General features: G+C 45.9%; 1 protein-coding gene across 1 annotated transcript in view; it reads right to left on the minus strand.

The window, feature by feature from the left end:
* DDX46 (DEAD-box helicase 46) overlaps positions 1-12,803 on the minus strand; it is a 327,918-nt gene that overhangs the window by 14,863 nt on the left and 300,252 nt on the right.

Genomic DNA, 12,803 nt, shown 5'->3' on the forward strand with positions numbered 1-12,803 from the left:
GGCATCTAAAAAATATAAAAATGAAGGATCATCATTTAAAGGTTACAATATGAATATGTAGAAAGGAAATCAAGCCTGCAAAAATGGACAGAATGCAAAATAGTAGGATAAACCCCCCAAAATTCTTCAAATATATGAATAGTAAAAAGTTGAGGTCTGAGCATGCAGGCCCTTTACAAGATAATTTAGATCTAGTGGATGTGGACAAAGAAGGCAAAATGAATAAAAAAAAAACTTCAACTTTGTGTATACAAGGGAAAATGGGGGAGCCAAGGTCCATAAATGGGGGTAGCACTGACATAGGCCCAAATTAACTACAAAAAGGCTCAAAACGGACATGGTCCAGAAACATTTAGACAAGATATACAGTGCCTTGCGAAAGTATACGGAGACTTGATTATTAGATCATTAGTCATTTAGGTCAACATTGGATCATTCAGAGATCCTCACTTAACTTCTGGAGAGAGTTTGCTGCACTGAAAGTAAAGGGGCTGAATAATTTTGCAAGCCCAATTTTTCAGTTTTTTATTTGTTAAAAAAGTTTGAAATATCTAATAAATTTTGTTCCACTTCATGATTGTGTCCCACTTGTTAATTCTTAAAAAAAAAAATAGTTTTATATCTTTGTGTTTGAAGCCTGAAATGTGGCAAAAGGTCGCAAAGTTCAAGGGGGCCGAATACTTTCGCAAGGCACTGTAGGTGAAAAAAAAAAATTCATTCATGTATCCTCAAAGAGTGGAGATGTGCGATTTAAGTCATTGTTCCTAATATTTAGAGGCTTTTTAATGACTGGCATAGTACCAGTTGATTTTCATAAGGTCAATGTGGTGCCTATATTACATAGTAAGCAAGGTTGAAAAAATACGATTGTCTCTCCCTGTCAGCACGAACCGAGGAATGCCATTAAGGCTTCTTACGCTGTGTGCCCCCACGGGCTCGCGCCGGCATGTTATCCTGCTGGACGTCATATGACGCCCATTCAGGATAACAGAATCACTTCCCGGCCATCATTCTGCATACGGCGGGTGGGAAGCGGTTAAACGCTACCCATTATCCTACATGGTATTATAGTTTATCAGATACTAAGGCAAAAGGGGTCTCTATTGGCTTTCATAAGAATACCTCCTTTATATTGGACCAGATGATTATAGGAGATTATTTCTTCGGGGCATGGTGGGTCATACGCAGTGTACCTTGGCACATATATACTATCCAAACACTAAACAATCTACCTTTTTTATTTGTATGTTGTCTAAATTGAAAGACTTCGCCATAGGGACTACTATACTAGCCAGGGATATTCTCTAGACCAGGGGTGCCCAACCCTTTGAAGAGCAAGGGCCATTTAAGCGACTTGGTAACTAGTTGTGGGCCACAATGAGTGGAGCGGCAGGTGACATGCATACTGCAGAGCGGAAACGGATGCAGCCCACTCTACTCTATGGGCCCTCCGATCTGATCTGCCCAGATGGAGGGGGACAGATCGCCTTCTATTTTTTTTAGCGGATCGAATTGGAGGTAGGCGGGTGTAAATGGACACACGTCCGTTTTCATCTGCCGCTTCATAGAGGTAATCAATGCAAACAATTTGCACTGTTATTGTACTGACACTGGCAGGGAAGGGGTTAACATCAGGGGCGATCAAAGGGTTAACGGTGTTCCCTCACTGTGTTCTAACTGTATGGGGGAAGGGCTCACTGGGACAACACACAGATCCGTCTTTTTGCATAGCAGAAAGGCAGGATCTGTGTGATCTCCCCTGTCAAAATGGAGATTTGCCTTGTTTACCAACAGGCAGATCCCCATTCTGTCACTGCGGGGAACGGCCGCAGGTGGGCGGAAGGCATCAATCCACTCATCGCTTTACCGCTGGCCAATGGGGGGGGGGGGGGTTTTAGCGTGCCCACAAATCGCCGTGTATGAAATGGACGTACATCTACAGCGATTTGTGTAGCCGAGCCAACCTACCGCAGTATGACCACAGTGACTGATCAGCAAGCTGTTAAAGAATATGACCTTCTGAATAATTAATAGAACGTAAATTAAACAAACAACACCATGCATGAGAGATGATGCAATTTTTATGAAGAATCTGTATGTTGTATTTGTGAAGGCAGCTGTTTATAGACAAATGTTTTTTAAAAATTTGGGTGTGTCGTTAGCGCAGAGTTTTTAGTTTATAGATTCTTTGCCAATGATGTGTGGTGGGAAAGTGCCAAGTGGAAGCAAAATGACATCAGTGCTCTGTCACAGGGTTAAAACTATCCACAGAAAGCCGAGGGAAACAAGAAAATAACACCCTGCATAAGTGAGCAATTCCATCTGCCCAGCTAAAATAGCCTACTTACGGTAAATGAGTCTTCAAAGTGAGGGTACGCACAAAGGCAATGCAAGCAACTCTGAACCTGGAAAGTGTTCCACAGTGCACTCTGTTCCCCAGTTCCTATGTCTGTGTGTAGGACATGGAAAAAAGGCTAAGTGTCTGAACTTTACACAAAAACATAGTAACTGGGGGCAGAAAAATTGCAGCAGGTGCTTTGGATTGATGAGATAAACCTTGAAATACTCGACTGTAGCAGGAGGCAGTTTGTGAATGTATGCAGGAAACCACAACACATGGTAGAGGTTCCTTGCAAGTTTGGGGCTGCATTTCTCTAAAGAGAGTTGGAGATTTGAATAGGATCAATGGTGTCAATGTTGAGAAATGCAGGCAGATATTTATCCATCATCCCAAACTAATAAGGGAGGCCCTTTGGCTAGCCCGAAATTTATTCTTCAGCAAGACAACAACCCCAAACATGCAGCCAATGTCAAAGAACAAGAAGTTTTGAAAGTGATGGTCTGAGAGTCTGTCTAAGAATACACAAAGACAAAGGGATTTGAGGCAGCCGACATGCACAGAAGATCTGTAGTTAGTTCTCCAAGACATTTGGACCAACCTACTTGCCAGGTTCCTTCAAAAACTGTCTGCAGGTGTACCTAGAAGAATTGATGCTATTTTAAAAGGCAAAGGGTGGCCACACCAAATATTGATTTGATTTAGATTTCTCCTCTTATTTACAGTACTTATTATTTTGTCAATTGATAAAAACAAACCATTACCGTTTCTATTTCTGAAATTATTTACATTTTTTCACACCTGTCTAAAAGGTTTACACAGTACTGTAGGCGTGTTAAGCTGGCCATACGTGGTTTGAAACGTGGCCGGTTCAGCAGGAACCTACCAAAACTCAGCCCATGTATGGCTGTTCCCGTTCATGAGAAGTTGATCGACTTCTCACAAATGGGACTGCTAGCAAATTTCAGTTAATTCAGTGCTGCAGCCAATAGGTGATGATATTCTCTGACAGCCGGGAGGCTTTGCACTCTCAATTGCAAACAGCCATCCATTGGAAACTATAGTGCCATTTTTACTACAAAAAATTATATGAAAAAACACCAGAGCAAAATGTAATACATTAACGTGCTTGTTCACCAATGCCAGAAGTCTGCCAAGCAAAATAGGCAAGTTGGAAACTCTGGTGTATGAGGAGAGCTATGATGTAATAAGTATTGCTGAAACTTGGCTTCAATCCTCACATAACTGGGCAATTAATATTCCTGGCTATGCACTATGCAGAGACAGGGTAGAAAGGAAATGTGGCAGGGGTCTGTCTCTATGCGAGAAGTGATCTCAAAGCAAGCGTGAAAGAGGACCTGGTTGATGGAGAGTGTGAGAAGGCTGAAGCATTATGGGTAGAACTGCATATAGATGTGCGTATTTCAAAGTTAATCATTGGAGTTTGTTATAGACCACCCAATGTTAACAAGGTGTTTGAGTGAGCTTTAAAGTGAGCTGGAACAGGTTTTTCCGACTGTTCATAAGCTACTGCGATAGTCTGTTTATTCCACCTGGCTATCATAGGCTTAGAGGCTTGAAGCCCTTTCTTTTGACCGGAGAAATTAAATGATTTCATTTCCTGAATTCACTCACTCTAAAAAGAGGCTAAAAGACACCTTCTAACATCTAATAAATGAAACCTTGCCTCTGTCATTTTTAGGGTTCTGACAAAAGGAGGGGAGGACAATCTCCTGTGACCTGTGGAATTCAGAGGTCACTTTTGGCAAATATAAGGGATCCTGCCTGAGGATTAACCTATCCTCTAGAAGCAACAAAAAAGGCTCTTTTATAGTCAGAGCTTGTAAGTCACTAACCCTTCTGGCTGTCATGAAATCCAGGACCATGGGGATTGTTTGGAGAGGACTTTCTCTAGGCTGAGCCCAGCGACAGAAGACTTTCCAAACTTTTGCATATATTTATTTTGGTGACTGGCTTCCTACTCTGCAAGAGTGTGTCAATCACCTTTTCCGAGCATCCCCTATGCCTGAGGATCTCCCTCTCAAACACCATGCAGTCAGGGAAAGAAAACCTGAATCGGGATTTAACACTGGTCCCTGGGAGAGGCGATCGCGTCTGGACGGGTGATGCAACGGAGGGAGCCATCGACCACCTTCTCAGTGTGGGGAACCATGCTCGCTTCGGCCACCAGGGTGCGATCAGGATAAGGTATCCTTTTGACCTGGATAGCTTCTGTAGCACCCGGGGGATGAGTGCCAGGGGAGGGAATGCATAAGCTAGGGTGAACTCCCATTTCTGTGCTAGGGCATCTATCCCATAGGCATCCTGATCTCTGGTGAGAGAGAAGTACTTGTGGACATTCCTGCACTTGCAGGCAAATAAATCTATTTCTGGTCTGCCAAAGTGTTGGCTTACCAGAGAGAAAACCTTGTTTCGCTCCCACTCTCCCTGATCAATTATATTGGTCCAGCAGTGCACCAGCACCTTTGCAGCCATTGTGCTATATGCTGGGTGTTTGGTGTGCTCCTGTACCTTTAAGGAGGGGTGGCTCCCCTTCAGTCCACCTACCCCCATCTATCTATTAGAATGCATGTGCCTCCACTGTGGGGAGGCTCATTGTTTAGTGTTAGGACCACAGATTACAGGGTGCCTTGACGCGGCTCTGTGGCTCACGCATGCGTTTGCAAATGCGTGCAGACAAAACCCCGGTTTTTAACGCATACTGTTAGACAGGTTAATTTGGTTGTTCTGCAGGCTGGTCGGTAAGGAGGCTGTGTTTTTCCCTGTCTGCTGAAGAAGTCTGCCTGAATGTTGAGGGACCCTCTTACATGTACTGCCAAAACTGAGAGAATGTTCTTCTCCACGTCCCCTAGGATCTCCTGGGTCAGTTCCATCAGCCTGCTGGATCTTGTCCCCCCCCCCCCCTGATGGTTTAGGTAGGACACAGCTACTGCGTTGTCCGAGAGGATCTGTATTTCCCTTCCTTGGACCTGGTCTTTGAAAAAGTTTAGAGCTTTTCCGACCGCCAACAGCTCCCTGAAATTGGAGGAGACTTTGCTCTGCTCCAGGTTTAGAGGGCCCTGAGCGAAGAGATCTCCTATATGAGCTCCCCAGCCCAAGGCGCTTCCGTCTGTAGTCAGAATAAATGGATTCTGTTGGGTCCAGGACCAACCTTCTGACAGGTTGTCTGCGTTGAGCCACCAGTCTAGGGAGTTCCTTGCCTCTTCTGAAAGGGACACTTATGTCCAGGGATTCTCTTCTTCCGTCCCAGGAGGAGAGAAGGAGTCCCTGGAGTCTCCGGGAATGGAATTGAGCCCAGTGAACCGCTGGGATGCAGGATGACATGAGCCCCAGGACCCTCATCATGGTCCTTAAAGAGGTCTCTCTGGTACCAAGCAGAGCAGAGACTGCTCTTTGCACTTTGGTGATCTTTTCTTGTGGTAGAAAGATCCTTTGGTTCACTAGTCTACCCGGTACCCTAGAAACACCTTGGATTGTGCGGGATCTAGGGAGGATTTCTCTTTGCTGATTAGCCACCCCAGATATTCTAGTGTGGACAGCACCTTGTCTCGGTCTGCCTGGAGCTATTCCAAGGCTGGACTGAAAATCAGCATGTCGTCCAAGTATGGGATCAAGGCAATCCCCTGGAGGTGTAGGAATGACACCACCACGGCTAAAACTTTGGTAAAAATTATTGGACTTGCTGCTAGGCTGAAGGGGAGAGCCTTGAACTGCCAGTGTCGGATGCCCTGCTTCGTCTGCACTGCAAACCTCAAGAACCTCTGATGTTTCGGGGAAATGGGAACATGCAGGTAAGCATCCTTTAGGTCCAACGTTATCATAAATACTCCCTCCTGGAGGCGTCTTCTAAACCGAGTATATGCTCTCCATCCTGAACTTTGGTAAACCAGGAATTGGTTTAGTTTTCGTAGATTTATAATCAGCCGGAATTTTCCAGATGGTTTTGGTACCACAAATATGTGGGAATAAAACCCCTGGCCGATTTGTTCTACTGGAACAGGAATGATGACCTGCTGTTCCGCTGGTTCCCGGACACTCTCCAATAGGCCGTCTGCTTTTAATGGGTCTTTGGGGAGATGGGTCAGGATAAAGTTTGGTGGAGGGGGAGACAGGAATTCTAACTTGTATCCTTTTATCAAATTTAGAATGCAAGGACTCCGAGTGATATTTTCCCACTGAGGGAGGAACCACGAGAGCCTTCCACCAACTTTTATGCTGGTGTCATTTGGATTCTTTGTTGGAAGTAGTAGCTCCGGAAAAAAGGATCCCACCTTTTTCCTTGCTTTTACCGAATTCCCACTTTTTCTTTGGCTCCTCCTTTACCTTGAAACGTTTTTTTGAAGGGGGGCCTCGAACAAATTTCTTCCCTTTATCTTTTTTGGACTTGGCAGGGAACTTTTTGCCTTTCTCTGTGGAATGAGACAGTGCCTGCTCCAAATCAGAACCAAAGAGCAGGGATCCCTCAAAGGGAATCCCGCAAAAGGCGAGACTTGGATGTGAAATCTCCATCCCATGTCTTTACCCAAAGGGCTCTAGAAGAATTTAAAAGAGCTGCCGACTTGGCGGTAGTTCTGACTGTTTCCACTGCGGCATCTGCTAAATATGCCATTGCTTTCCCGACCACTTCCAGGGAGTGTAGCACTTCTTTGGATTTACTATTCTGTCTACCATGCGTCTGCATTTCTAGCGACACCTGCGGAGGCCAATGCAGGGCCCATAGCAGCTGGATTGGCATCCCACACCCTATGTAGCAAAGTCTCAGACTTTTTATCCATCAGATCCCGAATGTTGCCGGAATCTTCGAAGCATAGATCCGAGTGTTTGGATAATTGAGCCAATGAAGCATGCAGACGTGGAACTTTAAAGAATCTTCTTCCTCAGCTTTGAAGGGGCACCTACGCTTCCAGATTTTAAGTCTTAAAACCGCTCAAGTTCCTTCCATTCTCTTAAAATAATATCTTTAAGAGATTGGTGTACAGGAAAGGATTTGGTTTGGGTTTACCGAGTCCCCTGTACAGCTTTTGTCTTGAACTCAGACTTGAGTGGGCGGTAGCTGAATGTCCTCAGAGGTATAGATAGCCTTGAGGAGATCCTCCATATCCTCTGCTGAAAAGAGATGGCCACTCTGTTTAGTATCACCAAGGATACTCTGGTCAGAATCCTCCCCTTCTTCTCTAGAACTCTGATCCGAGAATTTGAACTCTACATCCGAGTAGGTTAGGGGTGGTCCCGAGACCCTTCCGTAAAAATTGTGTGGGTCTCTACTAAGGAGAAGGAGCCTTCCCTACCTACGGAAGCAACTTCTGTTTGCTACCGTGGCTGTGAAGGATTGAAGAGTGGCGAGCATTTCAGCTTGTAGTGCCCTGCACTCCTTCATGGTTTGCGCTGTCTCCCTGCCTGCTAATTTATAAAATGCATTTAGAGCAGAAGGGTTTCGCAAGATCCTGTGGAAGTTTATCATCGCAGTACCCACAGCGTTTAGATTTGCTTGAGGATTTGCCTCTAGACCTACTGGTGGTCTCCTGGGCAGGGCTTTCAGTTTCTGAAATAAACAATAAAAAGCCTGTTACCCATGGGCTATTCCTGTGGGGGATAGTGTTAATAGGGCCACCCCAAAAATCACTCCCCCCCCCCATCAGCCGAGTCACCCCCTGTGGCGGCTTTTGATGCTGGTATTGGTCCATCCTGCTTTTGGCTGCCCACCCGTAGGGAAGTATCGCTCTGTGCAGGATGGGGGGAACGTACGACCGTGGACCCCCGCTCTGTTAATGCTGTTGAGCGTGTGAAATGCCGCTCGCCGCCATTTTATTGTAGCCCAGGCGGAAGTGACATCATCCAGACACGCCGTCCGACACTTTTGGTCATGCGCAGTGGCTACTACAGGACGCCGAAGACCGCATCGCGGTCCGGAGAAGCTCTCCTCGGTCCCAGCCCTACAAAGGAAACTGACAGACATCCACAGAGACTCCCTCCCCGAACGGAGACATCCTGAGCGGCTCCTCCTCGCCATCAACCACTGTCAGGTAGGAGGAGAGAGTGGGATGGATGGTCCCTGGGGATGTAGACACCCTCTCTGTGCCCAATACCGCCAGTATTCTCAGGGAGGTTATTAACATCTCACTCCCTGAGAATAAATAGAAGGGAGACCCCCCTGAAGTAAAGCTAGCGCTTTATCTGACTCTGCAGCCCCCATTGACTGCACTTGGTCATAGATTCCAGGGGGGAAGACTTTGGTCCCAGACCTTACTCTTTTTTTTACAAAATAACAAATTGTTTCGCTGCCATCCTGTGGGAAACTCAATCAATAACTGAGGGACAGAGGGAAGGGTGGGGCCTTGTAAACTCTGTTGATTGTGTTTCCTGTCAGGTGGGACTCGTCATCTCAGGTGTGCCGTCCTGGAAGATGACTGGAGAAAAATCCTATTTTCTCTTATCGTCCATGGATGGACACAGCCTTCACAAGTCTTGACATATGGGACATCCCCAAGCAGTGTCATAAAAAACGAGGGGTGGGAAGAGTATCAGTAAAAACAAACAACTTCACCCCAAAACAAGCAGAGCTCCTCAACGGAGGAGTTGCAACTTTAAACAGCCGTCTGCAAAACCTTGCGGCCGAAGGAAGCATCTGAAGATGCACTCACATCAACCTTGTAAAATTTGGAAAAAGTGTGAACGGACGACCAAGTCGCCACCTTACACACCTGTGAGACAGACGCTTGATGTCGGAAAGCCCAGGAAGCACCAATTGTCCTGGTTGAATGTGCTGTGACCGGAAAGGAGGGCACCCCCCCCCCTTTAAGAGCATAGGCCTGTATGACGGTCGACCTGATTCACAGAGAAATGGTGGCCGACGAGACCGCCAGGCCCTTTTGTGGACTAGATACCGACACAAAAAGCGAGTCAGACCTCACCCCAAACGGAGCCGTAGCAGACAGGTACACCCGCAAACCACGTCTAAAGTATGTAGCGCAACCTCTCTAGGATGCGCCGGCCGAGGACACAAGGATGGAAGTACAATGTACTTGTTAAGGTGGAAGGCCGAAACCACCTTCGAAGGACCAAGTATGGCAACTTGCAAGACAAGGCCGCCAATTCAGAAACAGGTCTGTCAGACGTAATGGCCACTAAAAAGGCCACCTTCTGAAACAGTGTCAAGAGAGGAATCTCTCTGATGTTTCCAAAGGGAGGTTCTTGAAGAACCGAGAGCACCAGATTCAAATCCCATGGGGGAAGAGGTGGTTTAATAGTGGGGAAGTATATGACGAACCCCCTGCACAAAGCTACCCACCAAAGAATGGGTAAAAATAAAAATTTGCGCTAGATGAAAAATTATGAAAAAATGTGTCTGACAAATTCTGCTGCTAAACACTATAACCTAGATACAAGGCACAAAAAATATGGATACATTAAGACTCGGTTCACACCGCCTGACGAGTCGCGTCCCATTCAATGCAATGGAACCGTTCTAATAGAAGCGATGCAAGTCGCTCCGACTTAGAAAAAGGATCCTGCACGACTTTGGGGGCGGCTCGGGGCGACCTGCATTGACTTCTATACAGAAGTCGTTTTGCAAATCGCCTCTGAAGTGGTCCTCAGGACGACTTGCAGAGTCGCCCCCAAAGTCGTGCCGCTGGAGTGTGAACCGACTCTTAGTGTAGCGCTGAAAAAAATAAATCATTTGTTGCCAAATGATTCAAAATAAACAATATAAAAAAAGTATTAAAAACAGAAATGAAAAAAAAAAATGTGTACAATAAATCTCTGAAAGTTCATATGTGAAGGAACCCGTGAAGAAAAACGGGGTACAATATATTCCTGTGATTCTTCAGTGATAATAAGTGAGTGAAATCCAATCTGTGAAGAAGCCCACCACCAATAGAAGAAACGGAGGCTTACCGACAAGCCTGTGACCGCCCTTCTCAGGGAGGTCAAAACAGGCTCAGCAGAAATGCAAATGATCCTCAATAGCACCTTATGCACCTCCAGAAACAATCATTCACAGTTGCCACTGCAGCAGTTACCAGCTTGTATGGAGCTCCTCTGCCTTCCTTCCTTCCTTGAGACGCAGTGTTCAGTGTGTGTACATTCCAGAGGGTGGAGGGTCCAGGCTGGCCGCACTGTCCCAGGAAGGCTGGTGGTATGGATCGGGCTCTCCTGAGCGTTTCCTCCCTGGTTACAGCCTCTCAGCAGGCGCACACCTGTGTGGATGTGACTAGAGGCCAAAACCACACACAAAATGGCCGCCTCAGAGATAAGAGGGCATGGCCACAGTAAAATGGCCGACCGCAATAGCAAGCTGCGCCATAGCGCGACCACAACAAAATGGCCACCAATGGGAAATTTCAATGTAAAAAGACTGCAAAAAAATGGCGTATGTGGATGAGAAGGCCGAATGGGGCTTCACTAATGCAAAGCACACCCCACACATAAAAAATGGGCCCAGACACCCCACAGTCTCCCGGTGGGAAATGGAGCCCCCCCCCACAGGTCCACCGCGGTAGCAGCGGTAGAGCAGCAGAGGGAAATGTGACAGAGCAGGGAAGGGAGGATAGGAGGACCCCCAAACCCAGGAATGCCCAGCCGTACCGACCCGCCGAGGCAGGAAGGACTGTACTTACCCATCCATGCGAGGACCCGCTGGCGCATTCCTGACAGGTGTTCCTGGAGTAGCTGCTGGCCCGGTCCACTGTGAGTGAGACAACACCACAGGCCAGTCATGTGTGGACCCTGGAGCAACAAGCTCACCAGCCACCCCCGGAGTCATGGGGTATGTCATGGCAGACCCATCCATTAGCTACGGTGTGCTCGCGCTCGCTGGCCGGACTGAGGAGACTACAAGGATCTATATATTCAACCTGTCACCCAGCCGGCAGTTGATAGAAGAATCTCAAATAAAATAAACAATTTCTTCAGGAGGCTGCATGCTGCAGGGAGGAGGGTTATGTTAGAAGGGACCGCCCCCTGGGTGGGGCTGTTCAACTTTATTAAAGTAACATGTATTTAAATAACTGACATGTTCTGCCTAGCCCTCTCCTATGAACAGGAACATATGTCAAGACTTGTGAAGGCTGTGTCCGTCCATGGACGAAAAGAGAAAAACTATTTAAGCAACAGACAGCATGGATTCACAAAAGACAGAAGTTGTCAGACAAACCTGATTTCTTTTTATTAAGGGGTAAGTAAAACCTTGGACAGAAGGGTGGACGTGGTATATTTGGATTTTGCAAAAGCGTTCGATACAGTTCCGCACACACGGCTCATGTGTAAGGTCTACAGGATTGAATATATCAGTTTGTAAATGGATAGAAAACTGTCTGAAAGACAGAATTCAGAGAGTGGTGGTTAATGATTCATACTCTGAATGGTCTAAAGTTATCAGTGGTGTACCCCAAGGTTCAGTGTTGGGACCCTTACTTTTTAATATCTTTATAAATGATATTGGGTCTGGGATCAAAAGTAACATTTCTGTCTTTGCAGATGACACTAAGCTATGCAGTGGAATAATGTCCTTTTAGGATGTCTCCAATTTACAAGCTGACCTCAATGCACCGTCTAATTGAGCGACTATGTGATAAATGTAAAGTTATGCACTTGGGGGCTAAGAATAGCCATACGTCATACATACTGGGGAAATCCGTAGTGGAGAAGGATCTGGGGGTTTTGGTAGATCATAAGGTCAATAATAGCTTGCAATGCCGAGCTGCGGTTTGCAAAGTCCTTTCTTGTATTAAGAGAGGTATGGACTCCAGAGAGAGAGATATCATTTTGCCCCTGTTCAAATTAGTAAGACCTCATCTGGAATATGCAGTTCAGTTTTGGGCACCAGTTCTCAAAAACGATATCAGGGAACTGGAGAGGGTGCAGAGAAGGGCAACCAAACTGATAAGAGGCATGGAGGAGCTCAGCTATGAGGAAAGATTTGAGGAGCTGAATTTATTTACTATTGAGAAGAGGAGAATAAGGGGGGATATGATCAACATGTACACATATATAAAAGGTCCATATAGAGAACTTGGTGTTGAGTTTTTCGCTTTACGGTCAACACAGAGGACACATGGGCACTCTTTACGTCTAGAGGAAAAGAGATTTCATCTCCAAATACGGGAAAGGTTTCTTCACGGTAAGAGCTGTGAAAATGTGTAACAGACTCCCCCCAGAGGTGGTTCTGGCCAGCTCAGTAGATTGCTTTAAGAAAGGTCTGGATACTTTCCTAGATGTACATAATATAACTGGGTAGTAACATTTATAGGTAAGGTTGATCCAGGGAAAATCTGATTGCCTCTCAGGGGATCAGGAAGGAATTTTTTCCCCCTGCTGTAGCAAACTGGAGCATGCTCTGCTGATTGTATACGTGATTGTACTATATACATATATATATATACACACACACACACACACACATTATATATATATATATATATATATATATATATATATATATATA

Source organism: Rana temporaria, chromosome 3 (genome assembly GCF_905171775.1).
Source record: "Rana temporaria chromosome 3, aRanTem1.1, whole genome shotgun sequence".
NCBI classification, from domain to species: domain Eukaryota; kingdom Metazoa; phylum Chordata; class Amphibia; order Anura; family Ranidae; genus Rana; species Rana temporaria.